The sequence below is a fragment of the Callorhinus ursinus genome, unplaced genomic scaffold (genome assembly GCF_003265705.2).
Source record: "Callorhinus ursinus isolate GAN/ISIS: 27379988/994484 unplaced genomic scaffold, GSC_fseal_2.0 scaffold44, whole genome shotgun sequence".
NCBI lineage: Eukaryota > Metazoa > Chordata > Mammalia > Carnivora > Otariidae > Callorhinus > Callorhinus ursinus.
In genome coordinates, this window is record NW_027397106.1 from 3,253,314 (window position 1) to 3,268,431 (window position 15,118).

General features: G+C 52.2%; 2 protein-coding genes across 4 annotated transcripts in view; one reads left to right on the plus strand and one right to left on the minus strand.

Annotated features, from left to right (window-relative positions):
* The window catches only part of ANKRD33 (ankyrin repeat domain 33), a 33,700-nt gene that overhangs the window by 14,943 nt on the left and 3,639 nt on the right, over positions 1 to 15,118 (minus strand). The window contains exon 1 of one of the 2 annotated variants that reach the window (XM_073881969.1): positions 791 to 957. The exons of the other annotated variant lie outside the window; for it this stretch is intronic. The gene's annotated coding sequence lies outside the window, so the exon portion shown is untranslated. Of the gene's footprint in view, positions 1 to 790; positions 958 to 15,118 lie in introns of those variants that run through there. 2 annotated transcript variants of the gene reach the window in all.
* Positions 1,021 to 15,118, plus strand: part of FIGNL2 (fidgetin like 2) — a 47,486-nt gene continuing 33,388 nt past the window's right edge. The window contains exons 1-3 of one of the 2 annotated variants that reach the window (XM_073881963.1): positions 1,021 to 1,094; positions 2,438 to 3,086; positions 6,686 to 6,813. The gene's annotated coding sequence lies outside the window, so the exon portion shown is untranslated. Of the gene's footprint in view, positions 1,095 to 2,437; positions 3,087 to 6,685; positions 6,814 to 8,026; positions 8,904 to 15,118 lie in introns of those variants that run through there. The other variant, XR_012375075.1, reaches the window with a different exon arrangement.

Here is a 15,118-nt window from a genome sequence, read left to right on the forward strand (position 1 = left end):
CCCCGTCTACAGTCAGCAGCCTTAAATCAAGGGCAGTCCAGACTTGCTCATTTGGGCCCTTTGTGAGAAAAGGTGCCCCTTGCCTTCCTCCAGAAAGAGCAGCACCTGCCAAAGCCCAAGACTTTCAACCCCTCCACCCGGCCCTTGTTTAGGTCGCAACCTGCACAACCGTACAACTCCCCTCTCCCCAGCCTGGACCACTGGCCCAACCTGAAAATCCTCGGAGCTTTGAGACCTGCAGGCGCTGGGCTTGTTGGGACACGGGCCTGAAAGCACTCTGGGGCCGGGAACGGGAAGGTGGGGCTTCGCCTTTCCTGAGGGAATCGCCCAGCCCCGTTCCCGGGGGAAGGAAGTCCCCTCCCGGACCCGGCACCCCCGCCCCGCCTCCGCCGGCTCGCTGGCCGCGGAGGCCGCCGCCCCTCCCGCCCGGGAAAGCGCACGCAGCCGGTCTTCCGGCCTCAGGCTACGGGCGGGGGAGGGTCCGAGCCGTAATTGCTGCCATCTGCTCCCGCCTGGGGGAGGGGCCGAGGCGCGCGCCGCACGCCTCTCTGGCGCGCGCGCCCGGCCCCCGGGGGCGAGAGCTCGGAGTGCGGCGCGAGGCCCCGGGGGGCGAGTGCTGGGGGCTTCCCCCACCCCCAGAGCGCGCCGCCGCCTCTCTCAGGCAGGGGCTGAGGGGCCCCGAGCTGGAGGCACACCGTTTTGGCAGACACCGAATCCCAGCGTTCGGGTTCTGCCGATCGCCGGTTAGGGAACCCCGAAGGGTCCTGGGGGCCGGCCCGTCTCAACTCACGCACGCGACATCCGCCCGGGTCGGTGGTTAACGCCGGCGGTGGGACACTGAAGCATCGATCTCTGTCTCATCGATCTCACAGCACCCGACGGCTGTGACTGTGGGCGGGGAGGGGGGGGTACCCCAGGCCGGAGCCTGGAGCCCGCGGGGCGGCCGGGACCAGAACTTGGCCCTCAGAGACAAGGGGCCGGGCTGAAATTCCTCTCAGTTACTACTCACTCGGGGAATCTCGAGGACGTTCCTTTGAGACTCAGAGTTTATTTCCTTGTGCATAAAAACAGGATCCCCAGTACCTACCTCTCAGGTGATTCCACAGAGGGCCAGTAGCTAGTCCTGGGGAGATGGGGGGGGCGGCTGTGCCTGGCCTGGCAGAGCTCCTGGGGCACGGGGAGGGGGCTCTGTGGAAGGGGTTGTGGCAGCTGGGAACCCTGAAGAGGCAGGAAGGGGGGTGGGCCAGGGACAGGAGACCAGGGAACAGATCGAGGGAGCAGCCCCGCTGGTTTCAAGCCCATCCCCGGGGGTCTCAGCAACATCAGCCTCAGGAGGTGAAGATGTTGTCTGTTTGACCTCTTTATCCAGCACTGATAGCAGCCCTGGGGGCACTGGGGGTGCTCACAGGGCAGAGGAGAGTAGTACCCCACTGCCTGGGTGCCCGGACCCACTTACCTGGACACTTAACACATCTTCACATACACCCAGGGGTCTAAACAGTCCCCCAAGTGCAGAAGCACAGGTGATCGTGAATGAGGTGAGGCCTCCTTCCTGCCAGGGCCACAAGACCTCAGCTTATGTCTTGGCAAAATGCCTGCTGCCTGCCCCTCCTCCAACCTTGCCAACTCTAACAAACCTGTGTTAGCCACAAAGGCCAGCTCCCTAGGGGCTGAGATGCAACTCCTCCACCCCCAGACATTCCCACCACCAACCTGATGGCCCGTTCCTCCAACCAGGTGAGCCCCGGGGATGCCAAGCGGCCTACTCCCAGCCCTGGAGAGGCTCTCACTACATGAGAACGGCATGAGACATTTTGGAATCACAGGAACCATCAGACAACCCAGGGTACTGCCTTTGGGTGGGGTCAGGATGATGCTTCCGAGTCAGTGGCTCGTGGGGTGGGGCTTGAAGGAGCAACAGAAGTTCACCAGGGGCAGAAGAGATGCGATGTTCCAGGCCGCGCGAAGAGCATGCGCAAAGACTTGGGGGTGTGAAAGTCCGGCCTGTGTCTGGGGAAGAGTGAGGAGTTTGACGGGCTTGGACCAAGATGGGGTGGGAGGAGTTGACGGGGACAGGAGGGATGGGGTGTGAAGGGTGGCTGAAATGACATATGCCCTAGGCCTAGGGATTTAGAATTGGGTTTGCTGTAGCAAGTCGAAGTGTCTGCACCGAGAGAGACAGACGGGAACATAAATGGCTAGAAGGAGCAAAGCTGACAGGAAGTGAGATAAAAAGGTCAGTGCCAGCCCAGGGATAAAAGGCCATTGACTCATCCAGTGGGGACTATGGTGCACATGGAAGCCCCAGGGACCTCTTTGGAAAGCCATGGTTGTTCCTCAGCTCCAGCCAGTTATTGTCATGCTGGCTCGTTAGCTTCGTGTCGTCAGGTATTTGCAGGAAAAATGAGAGATGTCGATTTTTATGTGCTGCCTCCAGGTTTTTCAATGTTGACTTTTTTTTTTTTTAACTCTGAAACGGTGTGTGTGTCCAAGATACACATAACACGAATATCTGTGTGCAACTGCTGCAGAGCTGCTGGAAAGCTACTGGAAGCTTTGTCAGGAGGGAAATGATCTGAGTCACAGGCTTGGGTGTTTTGGATGCCCACTCGGGGGCAGTATGGAGGAATGGCCTGGTAAGTGGGACAGTTAGTTGCAAGTGTCTGGACCAAAGGGGCCGGGGCCTGAACAAAGGCGGCTGATCTGGAGAGGAGGGAAGGCCCCCAGACACAGTGTAGGGGTCTTCAAGGATTAGCCCTTCCTTGGGGGGGTTAAGGGTTTAAGTCTCTTATCCCTTTGTCCCCTTTAAGAGATTGCAAAAACATCAGCTAGTGGGTGGGAAGACCCATTTGGAGTGGGATGCCCCTGAAAATCCCCAAGGTTGCACCGAGGCAGGCCACCCCGAAGCACTGGGTAGGACATTCCAAACAGCCTGAAGAGGGAGGGGCCGTGTTGGGGGAGGGGCGCAGGAATCCGCCTGGCCTTCAGGAAGACCCCAGCCAGCCCTAATGGGAACCACACGTGGAGGGAGCTGGAATCCCGGATTGCCTGTGACGTTTGGCTTTGGAATTGGACACTTGGCTCAGGTCAGTCCTGACCCGCTGAAGTCTGAGGCCTCCCAGCCCAGCTCCCCTCCTAATTGCTGCCAGACACATTCTGCCCTGTACCCAGCTCTGGGGCCAGCCTGGGTCCCCCATCTCTTGTTAGGAGAGCACCTAAGCTCTGAGGGAGTAGCGGTTTTCAGACAAGAATCCTGCAACAGTTGAGGCTCTCAGAATAGCAGAACAAGAAGTCCCTTCCAGTATCTCCGTAGTTAGGACCCCCAGAACTTCACACTGCTCCTAGAGCCCTCAGCTGCTTCTGGCTTTGCAGAAACTAGCGCCCTCAGCCTCTAACCTTCCACGGCAGTGTCTGTAGGGCGCTCTGTAACTCTGACAGTCTGAGCCGCCTCCATACCCTGCAGGGTTAATTTCCTGCAGGACCTCAGGCCACCAGGAGCAGGGAGCAGTCCAAAGGGCAGGGGAAGAGCCCCATGAGCAGGTGGTTCAGTCCTGAAGATTTGCTGTAAAAATGGGAGGGGAACAGGTCTCTCCTAACATATTTCCTGGTGTTTCCTCTTCCCCTCCTTCAAACAGCCCCTGGCCCCGGGGGTGGAGCTGTGTTACAAGATGTCTCAATACAAATATGGAGGGCCCAGTCGTTGTCTGAGTGGCTCACTCCAGCCTCCCGGCCGTGGCTGTCTTCACACCTGCCAAACCCTCTTCATATGACCCTGCAACTATAGTGTGTATGAATGGGGAGCAGGGTGTGTACTTCCTGCTTAAGTCCCAGACACTGCCTGTGGCCCCCTCCAGGCCCTCGGGCCCAGCCCCCTCCCCCTGGGTACCCTCCTTGAGAACTTCCAGGCAGCCTGCTCAGCATCAGGCCAGGGGCCCAGGAGCTTGGACAGACTGCATTCCTGGGGGAAGGGGAGAGGAGAGGAGGGCCGCACAGAGCCCCCCTCCTCCCTTCCTGCACAGACCCCATGCTGCCCAGCCTGAAGCTCTCTCAAGCCTGCTGAAGATGACCAGTGTAATGCCGCCAAAGCCGCTGGCAAAGACCAGGCCAGGGACCTAGGGGCCTCTCTTGAGGATGAAACCATCTCTGCCTTGGAACTCTTCTACTCCAGCATTGATTAGGGGCCCACGTGGGCACTGGGTAAGAGGTCTATGGAGCCAGGCCACCAGGCGCGGAGGGGGTGCAGGGCAGAGGACTAGGGCAGCCCTGGGCATAATTTAGCACCACACGCCTGCAGGGCAGCTCAATCTCCCAAGAATCTCTAGAGAGGGCTCAGGGACTTCCAGAGAGAAATCAGGCCCAGTAGAATGGAAATCAGGCAGCAGTTGCAGGAGATGAGAGTGTTGGGGAGGAGCCAAGGGGGGGCGGGGCTCCGCTGAAGCCAGGGATTCAGGTAGTCCCTCCAACCCAATCCACCCCCATCCCCCAACCTGGTTTCGGGAAGCTCTCCCAATGAATATTTAATAGCTCAGCGCTGGGCCTGATTGAATTTTAATGCAGGCGACCCAAGCCCGGAGCCCGAGTCCAGGCAATTAGTCAGGAGCCATTAACGCTGACGGAGCTGATTTATGGGCGGGACCAGGCCCTGTGCGGGGGAGCCCAAGCCGCCGGCGACCCCGGATTGGGCGGACGAAGTCTCCCGCGTCAGCCAATCCCTACGGCTGTCTCGGCCTGTTTTGCATCTTTTTTGCATAGCACTCCCAAGGGGCAAACGTGGGCGGCGGCCCTGGAGGAAAACCGGGTGGGCAGGGAGGGGCTCCGGCTGAGACCCGCATGCGAGCTTGGCCCTCCTCTGGGCCCGACCAGGCATTTATGGCTAGGAAAATCTACGTTTTGCCCGTGGGATTCCATCGGACGTTCCAGCTATTCAAAGGGCCTCCCCACAAATCCTGGTAGAGCCCAGTTCGGGGGAAATTCCAAAGAAGGAGGAGAGGAGCAGAGACTAGGGCCCACCTGGGAACTGTGGGCAAAGCTGCTGCGTCCCAGGACCTAGCAAAGGGCTCTACCTCTGCGGTTAATCCAGACGGGAGCTTTATTGAGCCCTCACTCACGGTGTGCCCGGTGTGCCCGGCACTTGGGATTCCATGCAAACCACAGCTCCCTCGGCTCCCCCACCTCCCCACTTAGCCTCTCAAAGGGGGTTCTGCACTGATGGGGTTGGGGGTTACAGGTTTCAGGGTGCTGCATTATGCCTCAGAGGGCTGGGAATGACTCCAAGGGGCTCTTGGAGGAGATGGCCCCCCTCCCCTCCCTGCCCCTCATCCCCCTGACCCGTGTGAATGCCCTGGGACTCAGCCTGGAGTGCTCTATTGAACTATGCCCGACCCCTTAAATCGTAGGTCAAGGATTTAGCTGGCCTGTCTGCTGCCACTCTGGCAGGTGGCCGCTTCCTCGCCAGCCCCCACCGCCCTCAGAGCTCTCCTCCACTAGAGATGTGGTGGAGAGCAGGCACCCTTCCCGTACTGGACAAGCATCCCCATAGGTCTAGGCCTTATCTGAGCTGGAGTGATCTTTATTGAGGTATGGGCAATAGAAGGGAGTGGATAGAGCTCTGGGCTGGGAGGCCAGCCCCTACAGGGAGGCTCCTGGAGGGGTTGGCAGGGAAAGGGGAGGCATTAGTCAAGGAAGGCTTCCTGGAAGAGGGAGGTCAGAGTAGAGACTGGAAGGAAGGGAGGGACAGGGTCAAAGAAAAGGAGAGGAAATCCTCTGCAGGGGAACGCCCTGTTGGAGGCAGGAGAAAGTGAAGTGTATGCTCAAAACTCTCCATACACATCAGCTATGGTTAGTACTGTAGCGGCAGCATTTCAGCCTGAGCGGCCTGCCTGGGCAGTTGAGGCAGGGTGTGAAGCGTTGATGAAAATTATTAGCACTACTTAATGAGCACCTACTATGTGCCAGCACTATGCTAAGCTCTTTAAATATATTGTTTCATTTAATCTTTATAGCAACCTAATGGGGTAAGTATTCTCAGACTTCCCATTTCACAGATGAGAACACTGAGGCTCAGAGAAAGGCAGTAATTTGCCCAAGATCACACAGCTAGTTGGTGGCAGACTCCTGGTTTTGATCCACCACTCCATGCTGCTCACAGGCACCTCAGACTCAGCTTACACTCTTCTTTTCACTCTCCAAATCTCCCCCTCCTCCCATGTGTCTTATCTCCCTTTACCAGCATCTTCCTGGTGTTAAGAATAGATTCTACTCATAATCTCTGCCAAAGGCTTGAAAAACCATTCCATCTACTTTGTCACCCAGCCCTGAGTCCTTGGTGTCATCAATCAATTACAGTCTCAAGATCTGTTTCCTAAAAGTTTCTGAATTCTGTTCCCTTCTCTCCTGGGACCTCTGCTTGGTTCAGTCCAGGTGAGGTAAGACAGGAGCCTTATGGAGCCCTTTCTGTATGCCAGGCACCCTGCTAAGAGCTTTCCTGAGTGTTCTCTTAATTAATCCTCACCAGAAGCCTGAGAGTTAGTTCCATTGCTAGGGTTTGCATTTTACAGTTGGGGGTAGGGAAGGTCCAGGAAAGGTGGGGAGAGACCCTCAGCTGTACAGGGCTCTATATGATGGTGGGGCGGGGAGCACACTCCACCAGATCAAGCATAGCTTCAAAGTCTCTTGCTCTTTTCAGCTGTTCCTTGAAGCCCACAGTTTCCCAGGCTGGATCTGTGCCCTGACCTCTGAGTGCCTTTCCCTTCTTTTAACAAGAGGGACTGGGCTTCAAGTTACAGAAGACCCAACTTTAAAATGCCCTAAACGGTAAGGACAATTGTTTATTATGTTGCTAAACAAGAAGTCCCAAGGTGAGGCTGTTGATTAATTCAGTGACTCAACAGTGTTATCAAAAGCCTAGGTTCCTTCCTTCCTGTTTGTTTCTTCTTCCTTTCTTTCCTTCTTTTATCAATTTTATTTTATTTTATTTTTAAAGATTTTATTTATTCATTTGAGACACAGAGATACAGAGAGAGAGAGAGAGAGAGAGCGCGAGCATGAGCAGGGAGAGAGGCAGAGGGAGAAGGAGAAGCAGACTCCCCACCGAGCCAGGAGCCCGATGTGCGGCTCGATCCCAGGACCTCGGGATCAGGACCTGAGCCGAAGGCAGATGCTTAACCATCTGAGCCACCCAGGCACCCCTCTTTTATCATTTTAGTGAAATATAATTTACATGTGGTAGAATGCACACATTTTAAAAGTACAAGTTTGATGAGTTTTGCTGAGCAAATACCTGGTAGCCATCATTCCAATCAAGATATAGAACGCTGGCATCATGCCAGAAAGTTCTCTAGTGTCTGTATGTGGTCAATCCCTCCCTCATCCCCTGCTACAGGTAACCACTCTTCTGATTTCTACCCCCATAGATCAGTTTTGCATATTTAGACCTTCCTACGTATGGAACTGTATTGTATATATTTGTCTGTGTCTGGCTTTTTTGCTTCAGACAATGTTTCTGAAATTCACCCATTTTGTTGGCTGTATTAATAGTTGATTTTTGTTGCTGAAGTAGGATTCCATTTTGTGAGTATTCCACTATATTGCTTTCTCTTTTCTCTGCCATCCTTATCATGTTGGTTTTTGCCTTGTACCCTGACTTATCTTAAAGTCACAAGATGGCTGCTGCAGTTCCAGACATCACATGCAGACAACAGCATTCAGGGGCCAAGAAAAACTTCTTTTCTCCTTCAGCCTCTGAAAAATCTTTCCAGAAGTCTCCCCACAAAAATCCCCTCGTGTGGCATGGGCCAGAATCATATTACATGTCCATCCTTAAACCAAACACTGGCAGAGGGAATGGAATTCCCACAGGTGTCTAAGACTAATCAAGATGGGATTGGGGAGGGGCTCAGCCTCCCCTGAAGAACAGGGCAGTTTGGTCCCTGAGCAAAATCAAGGTTCTGTTAGCAAGAAAGGAGGGCAATGGTTCTTGGTAAATAACTAATACTAACGGCTCCATCTGCTTCTTTCTTGTTAACAGAATTTGGATTTTGTTCAGGGATCCACCTTTCAAGGAATATAACCTCATGCCCACCCCAGGAGTAAATCCTACGTCAATGTACATCAATCGTGGTAATCCTGCCCCCTGACCAGGGGTTGGTTTGAACACGAAGACAGTGGAAGACTCTGACTGTGGCCACCTGATAGCCATTCTCCTCTCTTCTTCCTTAGGAATAAAGAGTCACATCTCATTTAGGATGACAAAGTACCCAGCTAAAAAAGGTCTCTAGCTTTTCTTGCAGCTAGATGTAGATATGTGGCCAACTTCTGACCAATAAGTTGTAAGCAGAAATGTTCTGTGGGAATCTGAGAAGGTTGCCTAAAGGAGCCGATGCTGCTGAGGAACAACCTTTCATCTTCTGCTTTTGCCCCTTCTGGTCTACAATATGGATCTGATGACTGGAACTCCAGCAGCCCTTTTGAAACATGAGTCAAATCTGAGCATGAAATCACGTGAGATGGGTGACACCTGAGTTCCCGATGACACTGAAACTGTGGAGCCAGAACACTAGCACTGCTTATCTTCAGACTTCTTATATGAGAAAGAATAAACTTAAACCTTGTTCATTTTTTTAAAGATTTATTTATTTATTTATTTGAGAGAGAGAGAGAGAGAGAGAGAAGGTGGAGGGGCAGAGGTGGAGAAAGAATCTCAAGCAGACTCCCTGCTGAGCTTGGAGCCTGATGTGGAGCTCAATCCCATGACCATGAGATCATGACCTGAGCTGAAATCAAGAGTCAGACACTTGACTGAGCCACCCAGGTGCCCCAATTTTGATCTTGTTTAAATCACTTTGAGTTTTGCTAACATCTGCAACTGAACCTAATCCTAATACAGGCGGTAACAATTTCAGATCAATGAGACAAGAGGGGAGATCATTTGGATGTCTCTGGGGAAGGTTTCTTTGCTCTTAAAAGGAGACATCTGAGAGAAATACTTGGGCCCACATGAGATGATCGGAACTGTACCAGCCATTCTGTGATTTGAAGGGCACCATCCAGGGACACAGCATCTATGCTGAAGGTGTTAGATGTGAAGATGGAGGGAACCTGGGTCCCTGAAGAAGGTGTTGAGTCTCTGAGTTAATCAACTCTGGAGCCACCATTTCTCATTATTCTACAAAATTTCATATTTGATTAATTCTAAAATGCACATTTGGTCACATTTTAACATTTTGGAAATCATTATACATCTTATAATCAATAGCATTTTCTTCTGCTTTCGGTTAGACAACGGTTGCACTTAGCTACCCTTCCTGCACAGGTGCAAATTTTGGTGACTTTCTTGGTGTCCTGACAGGACAATGACAACCCTATGATGTTTTCATCCATGAACCATGTGAAACCTCTTTGAGTACTGCGTGATACCTAGAAACTTTCATTGGCTATCTGACAAGATCATCTGCCAGCAATAAATACTTCCAGAATGGATGCCAGTGGCTTAGGAGTGGATAGTAGATGTGGTAGTCAATCTGCAAAATGGCCCCCAAGGGTCGTCACCTCCCACTAGTCACACTCTCGTGTAGCCTCTCCCCATGGTTGTTCTGGGTGGGTCTTTATGACCAGTAGCATAAGGCAGAAATCATGTCATGTCTCTTCTGAGATTAGGTTATAAAAAGACTGTGACTTCTGTCTTGAATGTTTGTGGTCTCTCTTGGGTCCTCTCTTGCCAGGGAGGCCCGCTGCCGTGTCATGAAGACCGGCAGCCTATGGAGAGACCTATATGATGGAGAACTGAGCTATCCAGCCAACCCTCAGGTAGGAACTGAGGTCTGCCAATAGCCAGGTGAGTGAGCCTGGAGGTAGATTCTCCAGCCCCACGTGGCTGCAGGCCCCCGCCAACAGCTTGAGTGCTGGCTCAGGAGCGACCCTGAGCCAGAACGTCCTGGCTAAACCACTCCCAGATTCCTGGCCCATAGACACTATAAGATGATAAATGTTTGTGGCTTTAAGCTGCTAAGATTTGGGGTATTTTTTTTTTAACACAGCAAGAGATAATTAATTCAGTAGAGTAGTTTTAAAGAAATGCTGTATCACCGATCCTTGTGACGGCCCAGATGAAGGGTCTATGTGGAGAAACACCGACACAGAGAGCTCAAACATGAAAAGCGATTCCGAGAATCAGTCTCAGAATGTGATAAAGTTTAAAGAAAACCTTAACCAATTTATTTCACCTGTGTTTTCCTTGTCATGTATGTGAAAGAGTAATTTATTTTATTTTTTTAAAGATTTTTATTTATTCATGAGAGACAGAGAGAGAGAGAGAGAGAGAGAAGCAGAGGGAGAAGCAGGCTCCCAAGGAGCAGGGAGCCCGATGCGGGACTCGATCCTAGAACTCTGGGATCATGACCTGAGCTGAAGGCAGACGCTTAACGACTGAGCCACCCAGGCGCCCCAAGAGTAATTTATTTAAAAAAAATACATAGTTCCAGGGAGCCTGGGTGGCTCAGTGGGTTAAGCATCTGCCTTCGGCTCAAGTCATGATCTCAGGGTCCTGGGATTGAGCCCCACAACGCAAGGGGCTCCCTGCTCGGCGGGGAGTCTGCCTCTCCCTTTCCCTCTGCCCCTCCCCCGCTGGTGTTCTCTCTCTCAAATAAATAAATAAGTAAAATCTTAAAAAAATATATAGTTCCATGGAAGTCTAAAAGAGTTTTCTACATAAATATAAAATAAAGTTTCAAAGTGATAAGAAATCCTGTGTTAGTTTAATTGGCAGGGTTTTTCCTTTCTAACCGTACATAAAGTAACAGTGCTTGTTAACATCAGTGGCATCTAAACTGGATGAGATATGATCATGCATTTTCCTTATTGTCTGAGCCATTGTGAGGGGAGTTGTCTGGTACTTGCCGCAGAGGATATGGATTTGGCAGAGTATAGGACTAGGGTTGAGGAGGGAGGGGGGAAAGTGAAAACAAGCCTACGAGGGACAGCCGGAAGGGGGTAGGCCAGGGTTTGTGGCGAACTGCTCAAAAGTATATATAGGAGACCCATATTGTTTACTGTTTAAGTGTGTTAGTCCTAAACCTCCAATGGGTTAGGAAGAGCCTGGAATCCAGTGTCACCTGGCACCTAGCAATTGCAGGCGACATTGGAAATGTCTGCATTTCCCAAACAAAAATGAAGAAAAAGGATCTGACACGGGAGTTTTCCTGTATTTTACATTTGATTTGCCCTCAAAGGCCTTTACAGTTTTGCAGCTTTAGGGCTCATATAAGGGGAAATGGAAACATGCAAGAGGAATACTTCCTTCTGGCATCAATTGCCCCTCATCTTCCGGAGGTGTGGCCAGTTGTTGGGCAAATGTCTGGGGTCCAAAATCTAGACTGGACATGAGATCTAGACTGGGTTGGGGATCCAGTTGGCATTAGAATGAAGCCTGAATCATGACCTTACACTTTAACAAATCAGCCACTTGTCTCATGAGCCTCTTCTCATCCTTCCTCAAGACAGCGCCATGAGGGAGTGGGCGTCTATCATCGACCCTCTTTACAGACGGGAAAGCTGAGGTCGGGTTGTTCAGTTCACAGGGTAAAAGGCAGATCCGAATTTGAACTCAGGCAATCTGGCTCCAAAGCCAGTGATCATCTTAGCCACTGCATTATGGCATTTTAGATCTGTGGGGAATTTTGCAAGCACGGAAGTCCAAGCCACTGATTTTACAGTTGAGGAAGCAGGGGCCTACAGAAAGAGCAGGACTTGCCCAAGATCCACAGGGAGGAGGTGGCAGGGCAGGCCTCAGCCCCCTTGTGGATCTGAGTTGGTAAAAGGAGGGGGCGGGGCTGTAGGCACAGAAGTACTGCCTCCCCACCCCGCCTCCAAAACAAAGTGGCCCTTCTTTCCATTTTGGGAAAGGGTACAACTTGTTGAGGGGGCTGAAGGGGAGGGGGCGTTCGGAAAACCACCGGCCTTCTTCATTCTCGGGATTCCCGAGGCAGCCATTGTCCTGGGGAAGGAATGTACATCCAGCAGCCCCGAGGGGGGCGGGGCCCCCTTTCCGGGCCCCAGACAAGCCTGCTTTGTGCTCTCCACCCAGGGCCCCTCCGGGGCCGTCACCAGCCCGGCCTTCTGAACATTTTTCAGGGCTTCCAGGCCAGGTCACTGAGGAATGAAGCTACTGGGCAAGGCATGGGCCTTTTGCCAGTCTGGGAGGGCTGCCTGGAGGAGGTGTGAGAGCACCGCCCAGAGGCCTGGGCTAGTTGCTTCCCGAAGTTAAAAATATGCATTCCCAGGGCGCCTGGGTGGCTCAGTCATTGAGCGTCTGCCTTTGGCTCCGGTCATGATCCCGGCGTCCTGGGATGGAGCCAGGCCGTCAGGCTCTCTGCTCCACGGAAAGCGTGCTTCTCCCTCTCCCACTCCCCCTGCTTGTGTTCCTGCTCTCTCTGTCAAACAAATAAATAAAATCTTAAAAAAAAAAAAATGCATTCCCAGCCTCCCGTTACTAGGAATTATCCTAACCAGACATGCACAAAGGTGGAAGTTACAAGTCGGTTCATCAAGCTTTTATTGATGAAAAAAAATCTGACAACAAAAGAAACTTGTTAAATTAATTCTTCCATGTCCACATGATGGAATATTAAGCTGTCATTAAAAATTATACGGTATGGGGGCACCTGGCTGGCTCAGTTGGTGGAACGTGCCTCTCGGGGCTGTAAGGATGAGCTCCACCTTGGGTGGAGGGATTACTTAACATAAAATCTTAGGGGCACCTGGGTGGCTCAGTCAGTTAAGCGTCTGCCTTGGGCTCAGGTCTTGATCCTGGGTCCTGGGATCAAGCCCCACGTTGGCTCCCTGCTCAGCAGAGAGTTTGCTTCTCCCTCTCACTCTGTCACTCCCCCTGCTTGTGCTCTCTCTCTCTCTCTCTCTGTCAAATAAAATAAAATCTTAAAAAAAAAGTAAAAAAAATAAAATCTTAAAAAAATTATGTGGGATAAATGCATTTATAGACAGGAACAGATATTCAAAATATTTGTCTATTGAGAAAAGCAGATTACAAAATAATGTAGAGATCTCTCTCTCTATATTGATATCTAGACTAATATCTGGACTACTCCAGAGCCTTACCAGTGCTTATCTCTGGGGTGTGGGATTAAGGTGATTTGATTTTTAAACAATTTTTGTTTTGTGCTTGTCCATATGTCCTAATTTTTGTATAAAGGTGTTTTACTTGTGTAACAAAAGTGTGTGTGTGTGTGTGTGTGTGTGTGTGTGTGTGTGTGTACTGTGACTGTCCGCTGCTCTGGCCTGGAGGTCCCCCACCAGAGAAGTTTCTCCAGCATGGCTCCCGCCCTCGGAGGAGAGGCAGAGACAGCTGTTGAAGCATCAGACTGAGCCTGAGCACCAGACAGGCAACATGTGAGCCTAATGATAACAGAGACTGCTCACTTCGCACTGCACAAAGTGCTTGCACACAGAGTATCTTATTTGAATCCCCCCCACAGCCCTCTCAGGTCACACCATCCCACTTTTACAGGTGAGGAAACAGTCTCCAGAAGGTTACGTGGCCCCCCGAGGGGCAGCCACAGGGAAGTGGGGAGCCGGGACTCAATGCAAAGTCTCTGACCTTCCATCCCTTCACCCCACCGCCTCCCACTCCTGCCCACCACAGCATCTTGCATTTGTTCATGCACCTGTCTTTCTCCTCCACTGAGTGCCAGTTTGTCTAGGAGGCCCGGGGGTTTTATGCAAGTCTCTATTCCCAGGACTTAGCATACTGAGGCATCGGTTCATGCTATTGAATGAATGGATGGACATCCAAACCTGGAGAGCTGGTGAAGCAGGTCATCCACAGTCCTGTTCTTTGCAACCGGTGTCTTTTCATACTTGCATTCTCTATATTTATTTCCCTTTGGTTCTTGAATATTAGCAAAACCTTCTGGAAAATGGCGGACAGCAAGAGTTGTGGTGGGAACAGCTCTCCGTCTGGATCTGAACCAAAACTTGAAAAAGGCAGAAACATTCCCACTCCCCACTGCACACACCAGGAACGGGAGGCAGCCAGGCTGGAGGCCAGTGGTACAGAGGAGTGGCCCTTGGTCAGTTCTCCTCCCTGCCTGGACGGGGGGGCGGGGGGGGAGGTTTCTATCCAGGACCAATGCTTGGAAAGGATGGGGTTCCACACACGGAGCCACACTAAGCACACGCCATCCCAGAACCCAGACCCGGAGAGGTGGAGGGTTCAAGGGTGGGCTGTGGGCCAATCAGGGAAGGTGTCCTGGAGGAGAGAACTGGAAGGTTGGTTTAGGAATGGGAGGAGACCAGGGCAGAGGGGAGAAAAGCAGGCGACGTGCCTGGGCAGTTGGGCGCTGGATGATTTAAGTACAACCAGATGTGCTGGGAGTCTCCTGTCAGGCCCAGCCCCAGTGAGGGCAGAGTGGGGGTGGGGAGACCTCTGAGCCACTTGGATTTCCACTTCTCCATTCTGCCCTGGGTGTGTGAGCTTTAGGGAAAGGAGAAGCCCGGTGCGGTTCCAGAGGACCTGGCATATGAAAAGTGAGGCGGTCAGGCTTGGATGTAGTCTTCTGCCTTTGGCGAGGGTACAGGAAGGGAAGGGCTCCTCTAGGGAGCCGGGTATTGGGCTCGAACACCTGGAACCTAGGAAAAAGGACTAGGAGAGCTCTGGGGTAGGAGCTCTCAGCTCTGCTGGGGGTGGGGGATAGCTAGGGAGGGCTTTACAGAGGAAGTCCTATCTGAGTTGGGTTCTGAAGGATGAATACGAGCTCCCAGGCAGAATAGGGGAAAAGATACTCCAGGGAGAGAAGGCTCAGTTGTTAACTGGTGTGGGTGCTTAGTGAGAGGTTCTGTGGGGCTGTATTATAAAGCTACATGGGGGAGATGACATTTCATTTTGGGGGGTTGGCCCAAAGCCTGTGCTGCAGGGTGGGGGCCGATGGATGTGCTTCTGCTCACAGACCAAATGGTAGAGCCAGATGTGTGGTGAGGATTTAGAAGGTGGGCACCAGAGTCCCCAAGAGTTGGGCCCCTAAGGGGAAGGAGGGGACTGATGGCCAGCCTTGGCTCCTCCTCCCAAATCTTGCGTGGTCTGGCACAGAGCCAGGTCTGCCCAGAAGGACAC